This window comes from Orcinus orca, chromosome 8, assembly GCF_937001465.1.
Source record: "Orcinus orca chromosome 8, mOrcOrc1.1, whole genome shotgun sequence".
Taxonomy (NCBI): domain Eukaryota; kingdom Metazoa; phylum Chordata; class Mammalia; order Artiodactyla; family Delphinidae; genus Orcinus; species Orcinus orca.
In genome coordinates, this window is record NC_064566.1 from 87,099,161 (window position 1) to 87,112,475 (window position 13,315).

The 13,315-nt window shown below is 35.0% G+C and overlaps 1 protein-coding gene across 1 annotated transcript in view; it reads left to right on the forward strand.

Moving 5' to 3' along the window:
- The window catches only part of ZC3H12C (zinc finger CCCH-type containing 12C), a 70,630-nt gene that overhangs the window by 20,283 nt on the left and 37,032 nt on the right, over window positions 1-13,315 (forward strand). The gene's annotated exons all lie outside the window — the stretch shown is intronic.

Genomic DNA, 13,315 nt, shown 5'->3' on the forward strand with positions numbered 1-13,315 from the left:
ATTTAAACAGCAAATTCACCAACAGAAAGCACAAAAATGCAAAAATCATAGCACTAACAAGCCCTTTTTAAGACACTTGTTTCAGCATGAGGGCTTTGTTCAGCCTCTGCTGGAATGCCTGTCTGGCAACTCAAATGTTCCGCCTCTCTGCACATGCACGTTGCCGTGGGGCGACTGTAAAGCACCGCGAGGATTTATTGGGGTTACAAATAAATTTTAGTGAGTAGGCAAATTTGCAAGTACAGAATCCACAGATAACAGGGGCCAACTATACATCATTTTTTCAATAAATATTTACTGTGTTTCTGCTATGTGCCATGCTCCCAGAGTTATTTACCACTCAGACATTTATCAAGTCCTAACCTTATGCCAGGCCCTGTGCAAAACTCAAATAATCCAAAGATAGGTTTAACAGTGTTCCGGGGAAGGTTTCATGGCAGAGTTGGGGTTTTAGCTGAATCTTCAATACTAATAGATAAGATTTTAACCCGTGAAACTATGGAGAAAGTTATTTTAGAAGAAAGAATCTTAAACTTGGCTATACATTAGAATCACCCAGACCAAAAAATAAATAAATAAGTAAATAAACATCTCTAGGGATGAAACTCTTACACCAGTATATTTTAAATCTCCCCAGAGGATTCCAGTGTGCAACCAAATTAAGAGAACCACTGCTTTAAATCCTTGTGTTTGGCTGGAGTGTAGGTTATGTGAAGGGATGTAAAGAACAAATAAATCTGGAAAAGAGATTTTGGCCCAGTTATTGGAATGCTATCATTTAGCACATATTTATTAAGCATCTGCTGTTTGCCAGGCACTCTGCTAGTTGCTGGAGATACAGCAGAAAACAAAACACAAGAATCTCTGGCCTGTTAGAGTTTATAGTTGAATTGTTTTGGCAGCTGTTTAGGATGATTCATAGTCTAGATTTAACTTATAGTATATGATGATTTGCATTTAGAAGGAATCTTATCCTAAATGCTCAGAATTCTAAATTTAATGTCTAAATTACTATATCATCCTCTGATATGAATAGAACTCTGTAAAGAAAAATTGTGTTGTGAACTTCTGTGCTAATTTGACTGAGCGTTTTCTAACACAACCATTCGTTTTGTTAGCCTCTCAAAGTTTTTCAGTTTCTTGCACACTGGGACAATTGTCTAAACCAGTAGAATGAGGACCATTGGAAGTACTAACTCAAGCATTTCATTTTCTCATCTTATAGGAGCTGGTATGTAAGGAACTATTATCTGTCTTGATTATTAGCAAGAATTTATACTTAGATCAAACTTATAATTAACAAAGAACTTTTATTGGGTCATAATTTGCTGTATACCATGTTTTATATATTTTTTCTTGAGTTCCTTTACATTTAATGTACCATTACACTGTCTTCTAGACCATTAGCAAGAACAGAGACCTCTAATAATAGAGTCCTCTTTTAATTCTGTCTGATACAATTATTCTTTATCGCCTGAATCTGTCAATTTCACTTAAACTTTTGGTCAAGAAGTTTTGAGTTAGTTTGCTAAATAGAGTTATTTAATACCCGAAGAAGAATAAGACATGCACCGTCCTCAGCTGGTACACTCAGCCTGAGATGAAATGATGTGCACACATGAGCACGTGCAGGTGGGAAGTGAGGGGTGCTGTCAGGAGTGAGAGGTACAGTGCTGTGGCATCAAAAGGAGAGATGGGTTGAGTTCTGACTAGGCTTGGAGAATGATGTTGTAAATCTTATCATTATTGTCAGAGACAAAGTGCCATTTAACTACCATCCAGTTGTGTTATAATGCAGAGAATGTGTCTTACATATATTTTATATAAAATTACACAGTTTGGGGGCTTCCCTGGTAGCGCAGTGGTTGAGAGTCCGCTTGCCGACGCAGGGGACACAGGTTCGTGCCCCGGTCCGGGAAGATCCCACGTGCCACGGAGCGGCTGGGCCTGTGAGCCATGGCCGCTGAGCCTGCGCGTCCGGAGCCTGTGCTCCACAACAGGAGAGTCCACAACAGTGAGAGGCCCGCGTATCAAAAAAAAAAAAAAATTACATAGGTTTGGTCAGCTTTTCCTCAGTTTCAGTTGTACTTAATATAACTGTGTTTTGTTAACGTGGATGATATCATGTGCTTTATACTTCTTTTAAGATCATCTATGTCCTTTTTTCCTCACGAATTTTCTCTATCCTGCTCTGCCACACATTAGCTGCTTTAGCAACCTAGTACATCAGCATTTTGGATGTCATTTGTATTCTCTGAGCTTTTCTAAAATTTCTCATTCCTTGAGTATTTACAAGTTTTATAGGAATTGAAGATCATCTTTTTAAAAGACTTGCTTGTTTATTTGAACTTTTAAAAATACTAAATGGGGGGAATTTCCTGGCAGTCCACTGGTTAGGACTTGACACTTTCACTGCTGTGCGCCCCCATTTGATCCCTGGTCAGGGAACTTAAATCCCGCAAGCTGCCAAAAAAAAAAAAAAAAAAAAATTACTAAATGGGAAGCTAATCATTGGGAAATATTTGAAAATATAACCCAAATAATGATATGGGTTATATTGTCACTTAAAGTGACTATAGAAAAGTTTCTTTGTTTTTAGACCACTGAGAAGAAATACCGTTTTTGTGGATTTCCTATTTGCCTCTGAACCCTGGAGAGAATTGAAAGATATCTGCTCTTAGTGATATGACACTGAAATATTTTTATAATCAAACCCTAAGAATTTTGACTTGAAGAAGCATTATCTTCTTTCTTTGTCACAGAATTTTTTTTTTTTAACTTTATCCCTTTATATGTATTTTTAAAGTGGTCTGTTGAGTTAATTTATGTAAGTCTTTTCATCACCTTTTTTTTCCTTAATAGTTCTTTATATCAAAACTTATTATTATTGAATATTGTTTGAGGGGGTCTTTTTCCTGCCTTAGTTCTGAACCAATTGAGAAATAAACAAAGGAGCCAGGTAGATGGACATCAAAATAGCAGCTCTTTTTTTGATGGAGCTATTGCAGAACATGACAGCATAAAGGATTTAGGAACATTGAACCCCCAAATTAGAAAGATGTAGTCATCCAATCTCAGGCAGTGCTGGAGAGCAAAGCAACTGTGTGCTGTCTGCACCTGGGCAGATCCCAAGAGAAATGTGCAGAGGAAGGGGCTGCACTTTGCTTACACAACTCCTCTTCCCAGACTTACCCCTCAGATAAGTCATCCTCAAGTGAGGCGGAAGAGGCCAGAGCATTACTCCTAGGGATGCCACTCTAGTTAGAAAACTGAAGCCAGAGAAGGAGACTGCAGGAAAAGACCTCTCATCCCTGCCAGGCTTGAGCTCACTCAATTTCACAGCTGCCTTGGATGTTGAAAGCAGCCCCAGTGGCAGAGCCAGGGCTACAGGAACATTGCAAATCACTGCAGGCTCTTTGATAAGCTCACCCTGTCACAAAGAGAAATAAAAACTAGCAGGGAGCATTTTGTTCATATGAATGCCTGCATTCAAATTTGCTGGAGCCTGTTTTTTACTGGTCCTGTTTTTCACTCAGATGTCTTCTAGATAGCAACACACTGCTGGGTACCATATAGGCTTTTTTTGCTGTGTGGATTATCAAAGATTAAATGGATCTGCCCTCAAGAAGCTTACAGCCTGGTTCATAAATAAGTGCTATATTGTGCAGTACAGACTATTAATGTTATAGAAGTTCAATAAAAACCAGACTGGTCCAAGAAGATTTTTATGGAAAAATAAGCCTTGAGCTGGGCTTAGAACAACAGATATGATCTGGGTAGGTGAGGCTGTGCAAGAGAACACTTGGGTGAAGGGACAGTTGTTTCAGCATCTGTGACTTCACTTTTGCTATTCCTTCACCTTAATTGAAGTGGAAAATAAGAATACAGGGCTAGAGGAGCCCCGGTTGTAAGAATCTTGAAAACAAAGCAGAGGACCAGAGATGTGATCTGCGGAGATTTTTTTTAAACCTAAGCGTGGTGTCATTGAAAATTACTTTGGCAGGGATGTACTTAGGGGGTATTCAAGGAAGGAGATAAATTAAGAAATGAAAGTAATCTAAGCCTAAGGAAATGAAATATATTAAAGCTCTCATGCCCATCTGATTTACTAAATATAATAACTTTCAGAGGTTAGAGTTAGTGCCTGATTGATTTTGCTCCATTCTTTTACACCATGTGTATAAATTAGGTTTTTGGTTGGTTGTTTTTTTTTTTTTTAATCAAAAATAATGAGAGCTTTTGGTTAAAAATTTAACCTTTCAATCTTCTGGGGACAAATGGGAAAATTTGATTTAATAATCTTACTTCTATGGAGGTGTTTTAGGATGAAAAGAATTGTAGATTGAAGGAGAATGAATCCATATTAGGAGAAAGGTACCGGGAAAATTTGATTTAATGATCTTACTTCTATGGAGGTGTTTTAGGATGAAAAGAATTGTAGATTGAAGGAGAACAAATCCATATTAGGAGAAAGGTACCGGGAAGGCAGCTTGGATCACTGCTGACAAAGAGAATTGATTCCAACACTAGCATCAAAACCCACGTGTGTCACATTCATACCTCAGCAAACAGTTGAATTTTCAAATGTTAGAAAAGCCCTTGACATTGACAGATATTAGTGTTATCACTAAAACCACACTGTCATAACTGTGCCCTGTGCTCAGTCATTTATTGCAGTGACCCAGACAGCCCAGTACAGCTGTTTGCATTTTCTCTGCAGTGGGAAGTGGACCAGGGCCATGTGACTAAGAAAGGCAGGCAAGGGCCTCTTTTCACCTACAGATGTTTTAATGTGCTTAACGTTATCCAATACTAGCAACCAAGATAGTCTAAATACCACAGCAGGATCTGATTAGCTTTTTCAGATCACTGCCTTTATTTGCTGTTTGCAAAAAAGCTTAATCCAGTGCTAGGGATCAGGCTTCCTGCTGAGCTCTCGGGTAGTTTTCTCTCATTCTTTGTGTTCACAGTGGCAGGAATTAGTGAGAAGATTCCTCCTCCTCCTGAATTAAAGCTATAAAGTAGTAACTATAGTAGCAAAGGGGTAAAAAGAAGAAAGAAAGCCCAAGGGAAAGAGGGACTGTCTATTCATACTAAAGAGTGTCTTTTTTATATACAAAAGGGAAAAGATTTTAATGTAAATTCATAAATATTGACCTCGCTATCTCTAGTCAGTACATAACTTAAGTTTTATTAAGTTTTAGTTGTAACTACTTTGCATGAATATGTCATATTTTTCATCTTAATCTTATTTAATCAAACTCAGTTTTACCAGAAGTACATTTACTAACCATACTAGTGGACTTGATTTATCTTTCTTACTTTTTTCAGAGTTGATGATACCTTTTTACTCATGAAATTAAAAAAAAAGAAATTACTACCACACCAACAAAAAAATAATTTCTAACTTGATTTTTGTGATGTTCATATGCTTACTCAAGACATAAAATTTGAACTCTATGTAATTCACATTATACTTTGCAATAAACTATAATATTAGAAATGCTTTATCTTGATCTTTTGTGGGCTTATGGAATTAGGCTATGGGTGTAACTATTGCAAAAAACATTACTGTAACACTTGGCAGAAAAAGAATAGTTCTTCCTTTAGAAATTAGTTTGGCATTCAGAATCTACTAATTACATTTAGTTTAAAAATACTTTCACAGATTTTTAAATTTTCTAACATTTTTGGAATAACATACTTTCATGGAATATTAAGCTCTTTTTGAGGAAAAATATCTATAGACAAATGGTGATCTACAAATACCATACTTTGTATTTTAGTTTTCTTTCTGGAAACAGCAATAATTTTTAGGCTTTTAGTAGGCATAAGGAATGTTTTTGGTGAGGTAGCTGAAAAATTTTAACCATTTAGAGTAGATTTCTCTCTTATTTTGTAAATAGAGTACCTCTCATTTACATTTGACTGGGCACAATAAGGACATGCCCAAGAGTCCCCACCAATATTAACTTTTTTTCTAAGTATTGTCACATGGTCCTAAATGTGAGTAGCCTCTGTTTTTGTGTGTGAGAAGAGAGACTGATTTAGATTGTTTGAGATTGTTTGGGGTGCTTTAACCAAATTTTATACCTTTAGGGTACTTGATTATATAATGGGAAAGCCCAGGCTCTGCATAAATCAGCCTATCTCAGAAAATTGTATTTTAAGAGGAGCTTTTTCCTTCACTCTTTTAATTTGCACTGGAATGAAAAGGGGAGACGTGTGTGTGTGTGTGTGTGTGTGTGTGTGTGTGTGTGTGTGTGTGTGTTCTACATCACATAAGTAGGTAGTGAACCACTTTAGATTGCCTTTTTCTTTAGTAAGGAATTAGTCGCACAACACCTGATGGTGTTTAAATTTTGATTGAATTTCCGTAATCAGAGGTCACTCAAGATACAATTTATGCAGCTCTCAAAAGCAAGTAGTCCATAACATTATAAATACTGTAGTCTGGAACTTTGAAATAAATCAGGGATGACAAGCTTCCTCACTGACAGAGCTGATTTTTGTATACTCATATCCTTTAAAAATATTACAATGTTTCTTCTTTGTAAAGTTAACCTGTTCCTGAACTGAAATTTGAGTATTATGTCTTACAAATTTTATGAAATATAAATATAACAAATAACGTGTTGTATATTAAAACATAATGAACGATTTTGCTTTTATTTAACTACATGATTAACTGGTATCCATAATAAAATAATTTTACACTGTTATTTGGCATAAATAAAGTGGGTCGTTCTGGTGATTTTAGGTTGAAGTTAAGTAGTTTTGTCTAAATATTAAGTTTAGATGACTCATTTGGCACAAAGTTGGCCAAACTTGTTTTATCTTATGAACTTTAAAAAAATCAGTTCTGTTTGTACGCTTTTAAACCTTTTTCTTTTGCAATCTTATTTTCATCATCTCTTTTTTTGTTTGTTTTATTCTCTTGCCACAAATGAACCAATACTTACAAATATTTTATATTTCCCAGTATTTCCAGGGAAGTAGCTTTGCTATAATCTGTCTCATTTCACCAGTAAATCATTTATTAAAGAAAAGGGATTGCTGCAGTAGTTAATTGCTACTTTGACACACCTCGTTTTCTTTATTTCTCAGAAACAAAAAGCTAATAGACTAGAGGATAGCCTTGACTTTTTGGAAACATGCAACTTTTACTACTTTAAAATATAATTGGTTTCTTTGTTTTGTTTAAAACCAAGGAGGAAAAGCTGGTCTGCCCAAGCCAGGTGTTTTCTTGTTGGCAGCCTGCTCCCTCATGGCTCTGCTCTCAAAGAGCAGCTGCCTACTACAGCTTTGTATGGCCTATTGTTGCCGCACACCCCTCGTTAATACACATGCTGCCCGGGGCAGACCCGAGAATGACATCAACTTGCTTATCTTAGAAACCTGCGAACCTGACGCAGGGTGCTGAGGTTGGCTTGCATCTGCCTGGCCGACTAATTGTGAGCTTTCTGGCCTATGATTGGTTGTTATTCCACTCGGTAATAGGTTAAGCAAAGACATTGCCATTCCATCTGTTCACCCATTCATTGTTCTTCTTGCTTGCCTGGAAGTCTGCAGCTAAAATTGTGTTAAGGAGTTACTGCTGAAGCTGCTACAGAAACCAATGTCTTTGTATTTTCCTGCGAACGTGAGTATATGTGCTACTTAATGCCTTGGAAGTTAAACTTTGCTAAGTATTCAGGATATTAATTTGAACTCTGTTAAGGATAGAATGCACCTCAAATGAAAGCCTACAAATTATTACATAGTGCCAAAATACCAGAAAGTTAAATTCTTTCTGTAAAATATGTCTGTGAAGCAGATTTTTTACATTTTTATATTCTGGAGTTATATAAATAATTACAGTTTCATAAACATTCACAAGGCATTAAGCATGCCATGTAATCATTTGTACTTAAAGATAAGTTATAGTGTGTTCTGATATTTTGATAAACAATGAATTTAGATTTTATCTTCTTGTCACATTCTTAGGTTTCTTAAGGTGTCACTGTCAGACCTAGGTGCTGTAAAATGATAGTAAGATTTAATAGATTTTTCCATTGTTTTAAAAATCTAGCTTGGGGAGATGGATTGCTATTAGATGTTTCACCTTGTTTTAATTATGATGATTAAGTATTCAACTGCTTTGTCAGCAGTTTCAATACTCATGTATAGTTTACAATTTCTTCTCTCCCATCTTTATTTTCTATTTTTTATTTTTTGCTTGCATTAGTTTCAGATATTAGATTGAAGATGTCACTTGGAGAACTGTTGCTTTCAAGAGATCTGTAATGGGGAAGGGAGGAGACAAAGACTTTCATCTATCAGTTGGGAGGAAAAGAAAGAGCATAAAGGGTTAAAAAGAGGTTTTCATTTCTACCACATGCCCTATTGTGTGAACATATGCATAAGTCTATTGAAAGTTTTCAGAAGATGGGCAGGCCACCAGTTGCTGGTCTCCTGCAGTTCCAGTAGACATCTGTTGCCCCAGAGCATTAACCAATCTGTTCAAAGGGACATCCTTCTTTTGTTAGCTAGAGGGATGCAGACAACAGCACTCACTAAAATACAGTGGTAATTAAATACACAGAGACTACAGCAGTAGGTATTTATTACATATTCATTATTTTATTTTCATTGTTCTCATACTATTACCATTTGGATAACAATCAGAACCCACTTTATGGCATTGTAACTTGATGTTACAAACAAACATTGATTTAACAAGTTTATGGTCTAATATTCTTGATAATATGATGCTTTCTAGAATATAAAAAAAATTTTACTGGATTTGAGATGAAGGATTATCTAAGTTATCTAATGAGAGCTTTCAGAAAATCTCACTAAATGGGGGAATGTTTGTGTATGCAACAAATTTCTAGTAAATAGCCTTTATATAATAAAATCTGCTTTCAGCTAGTATAAAGCTTTTTGGCAATTAAAATAATTGGTTACACTTTATCATCTATAAATGTCATCTATAGGATGACATTTTAGTTCTTTTTCAACATATAGTATTATTTGATTTTTTACTTATTAGACCTTCAATAAGAAAAATTGTTTAGTTTCTACAATATTTGGAGGAAATCTAAAGCTCTGTAAGTACAGAAATCTGTTTTCAGACCAATATATGTTTGCTCAGTACCTTTTGTGTTCATGAATATAGTGTAAAGGCCAATTATAATAGGTCTCTGATAACCTAAAAGTTAAGCCGTATTCTTGGAGTTTTTTGATAACTATGGGAATATAAACATTGACCTACTTTGTGTGTGAAACTTTGTCTAGGCTGCTTCATGAAATGAAGAAAATTACTCTTGTTAATAGTTGATTAATTTAAAGATTATTTATATGCGTTTGTATTTCAGTAAATGGCAAAACTTAAAAGTCTAATTTAAAAATTTAAGAAAAGTGTTTTCTCCCTTGCATGTAATAGTAAATTTTGTGTTGTTATTGTAGTCTTTGCTAATCATTTTCAAAGTTATATTGATCATTTTTTTATATTGTTCATTTTTAAGGCACTGAACAAAAATAAAGATCACATACCATTCTTTGTTCTAAGATGTAATAATTCCTTGTAAGTTTTACACATTACATTAAGTAGTACTGCAGCCTATGAAGATATTTTTGTCAGCTTTTATATCTTAAGACTTTTGTCAGCTTTTAAATTTAATTTTTTGGTTGAATGATTTCAAAATATTGACTTTTTTTTAGTGCCATATTAATTCAGGGCAATCTTTTTTTTTGTAACATCTTTATTGAGTATAATTGCTTTACAATGGTGTGTTAGTTTCTGCTTTATAACAAAGTGAATCAGCTATACATATACATATATCCCCATATCTCTTCCCTCTTGTGTCTCCCTCCCTCCCTCCCACCCTCCCTATCCCACCCCTCTAGGTGGTCACAAAGCACCGAGCTGAGCTGATCTCCCTGTGCTATGCGGCTGCTTCCCACTAGCTATTGGTTTTACATTTGGTAGTGTAAATATGTCCATGCCACTCTCTCACTTTGTCACAGCTTACCCTTCCCCCTCCCCATGTCCTCAAGTCCATTCTCTAGTAGGTCTTCGTCTTTATTCCCATCCTGCCCCTAGGTTCTTCATGACCAATTTTTTTTTTTTTTAGATACCATATATATGTGTTAGCATACAGTATTTGTTTTTCTCTTTCTGACTTATTTCAGTCTGTATGACAGACTCTAGGTCCATCCACCTCACTACAAATAACTCAATTTCGTTTCTTTTTAATGGCTGAGTAATATTCCATTGTATATATGTGAAGGGTGATCTTTTACAAATTACAAGTGAATAAGGAAGCACTTTAGAGATTAAAGTTTTAAAAACCAAATCTTTACCATTTGAGTCAATAAAAGTAAGTTATTTCAAATTTATATTATGTAGTAGAGAAAATATATGCAGCTTATAGGCCTGGTAATTGAACTTATTTGTCCTTATAGTCTGTTGGTTTATAGGAACTAAAAATTATTTAACTGCTTGTTTAGTACAAGATGACATTGGTTACCTCAAAGAAAGTTATCCAGTGAAATCTGGAAAATGAAGAGAGGCCTGTCAGTATGAAAAAAAAGTTCAACCAAAATATTTTAAAAGAAAAGTTATTTTGGGCTTCCCTGGTGGTGCAGTGGTTGAGAGTCTGCCTGCCGATGCAGGGGACACGGGTTCATGCCCCAGTCCAGGAAGATCCCACATGCTGCAGAGCGGCTGGGCCCGTGAGCCATGGCTGCTGAGCCTGCGCGTCCGGAGCCTGTGCTCCACAACGGGAGAGGCCACAACAGTGAGAGGCCCGTGTAACGCGAAAAAAAAAAAAAAAAAGGAAAAGAAAAGTTATTTTGCCTAACAAAATTAGGTGTACATTTTTTGAAGTAGTGTAAATCAAGCTTACACTTATACCTAATATTAGCTCACTTGGAAACATTATATTTAAATAGTATATATAAATTATATGAATTATCACAAGTTCAAGGTGTGTGGTATTCACTAAATACATTTGAATACAAATGAGTTTTATCTAGTTTAATATTATAAAAAGCAAACAATGGATAATCCCATTTTTCTCCCTATTTAATCATTATAGCCATATAATAAAATTACATAGAAAAGCAGATTTACATAGTGTCACCATCACTTTTTTAATATTAGAGTGAAAGTGATACTGAAAGATTTAAATATTGGGTTGGCCAAAAAGTTTGTTCAGTTTTAGGTAAAAATAGGAGACATTTTTCATGTTCATGAAGAACTTTATTGAACAGCATATTCACTAACTGAACGAACTTTTTGACCAACCCAATACGTTTTTAGGGTGGATAATTTTCAGTTTAAAAACTTTATAATATCTGGTTTTGCTTCTTTGAAAAATGTGAAAATTAAGAATTCACTATTCTTTAAACATAACATTTCATTCTAATGTTCCCCACCGGCTGTATGTTTCAAAAAGTATTAATCTTGTTTAAAACAGTCCAAAAGAAAAACACTACAGCTCAATATTAAAATAATATTTCTTAGTTCAATTCAGGGGTTTGGTCAGTGAAAAATTATCTCACAACAGCACTTATGCAAAATCCAAACTTTTCAGGGGAGATCAAAAATGTTGCCCGTTAAATACACTTCCTGCAGTCAGAGCAGATTGTGGGGTTTACAGAACAATGATGTCGGAGCTTCCAGATTGGTTTGGCAGCTGCATTGTTCTCAGAGGGTAAACCAGACGCACTTAAGTCCCAGTCTCTTTTATAGGCTTTTGTTCATACCAAATTATTCTTTTACTGTGCTAGCATTCATGATGGCACGTTAAAAGAGTGCCGCTTAGCAACCAGCTCTGGTTGCCAGGCAGCCCAGCTTCCAATAGGTTTTCCTTGTTTAAGATACTTTTGGTGGGAGCTCTACCAAGGCCACAGTGCAGATTTTTCTTTTTAACTGTATCCCTTTATTAGGATGCTGTTGTGATTTGTTGCTTGCATTATGGTGTCAGTATATTACAGTAGTTAATAAATCACTGAGTATTAAGATTTGCTTTCAAAACTGCTTCCTTTAATTCTAATAATTGGGCTCATGCATATCCATATTAATAGAAAAAAATTGAAATGGTTACAGCTTCATAATGGAGCAGATGGATATAGAGGTCTCCCAAGGAAAATCTCTTTTTATCAGTTGTGCAGTCAGGAGCCAGGAGAGTGTGATGTTTCTTTAAAACTAATGAATGCTATATTAGTAGAACAATGATGTTAAATTTATCTGTCTTCTCAAGGGATAAAACTGAAGAAACTCCTGTAGAAGTGTGTAGGATTTCTACACTGAAGGAATTTTAAGTGTACTGTTATCAAGTTAAAGATTCCATGGTCTCTTCTCTATTATTTACCATAGTTAATACAATTTATTTCATTGTATAGAAATGCTGCACTCTCTAATAAGTTCACTCTAATGCATTCAAATGTGCAACTTCTTAGAAAATCACTTAGCATTTTCTCTTAACATTTATATAATAGCTCCTTTCTAGTGTAAATAAGATGTTGAGGAACTGTAGAATAAAATGTTTTTCCAATTTTCTTTTTTAGGTTATTTAAATAGGTGTTCTATGACAGTCTCATATTCAGCTACCACTGGCTTACCAATGTTATTCATGCGTAGAACACTGGAATTGCCTTAATAAGTAAACTACTGATGTGCATGTAGTCCTTACAATGAAGCACAAGAGAAAATAATTTTATTTTGCTAACCTATTCCTGGTAGAAAAATAACAATTATTCCCAGTAGACTTTTAGGAAAACAGTAAAACAGCCAAAGCCTTTTAAACAGTAAAAGAATTCTGTAGGGGGAAAGTAGAATAAAAGATGACTTTTTAACCAAATGCAGATAATAATTAGCTAATCACCTAATATAATACAGAAGTATTTTCTGCCATAAAATTCAAGAAATTAAGATAACATTTATTCAGTGTACTTAATTATTTGCTGCTAATTTTATTTAGCAGCAAATATAATTATAGGAATATTCCATTCCTATGCTTTCTATAAATGTGCATAGAATAAGAGCCGTTTCCCCTGGAATGAAATAGACTGTAGTCCCTGGCACTTAATAAGGGTAGCACAGTGTTGTATTCTGTTACTGTGTTCAGGATTTACAAAATAAAGATTATTAGGGCAAAACTATTCATCTCTTAAGTGGAATATAATTCACTTTGTAATTATTTCATTCCTTGTTGGCTGTTGTAGAATGTGTGCTCTTTCATCGCAGTAGTACTCTAAATCATTTTTGAAAGTCTTTAAATTGTTGTTACGCTTGATCCAAATTAATAACTTTTAAATTATAATA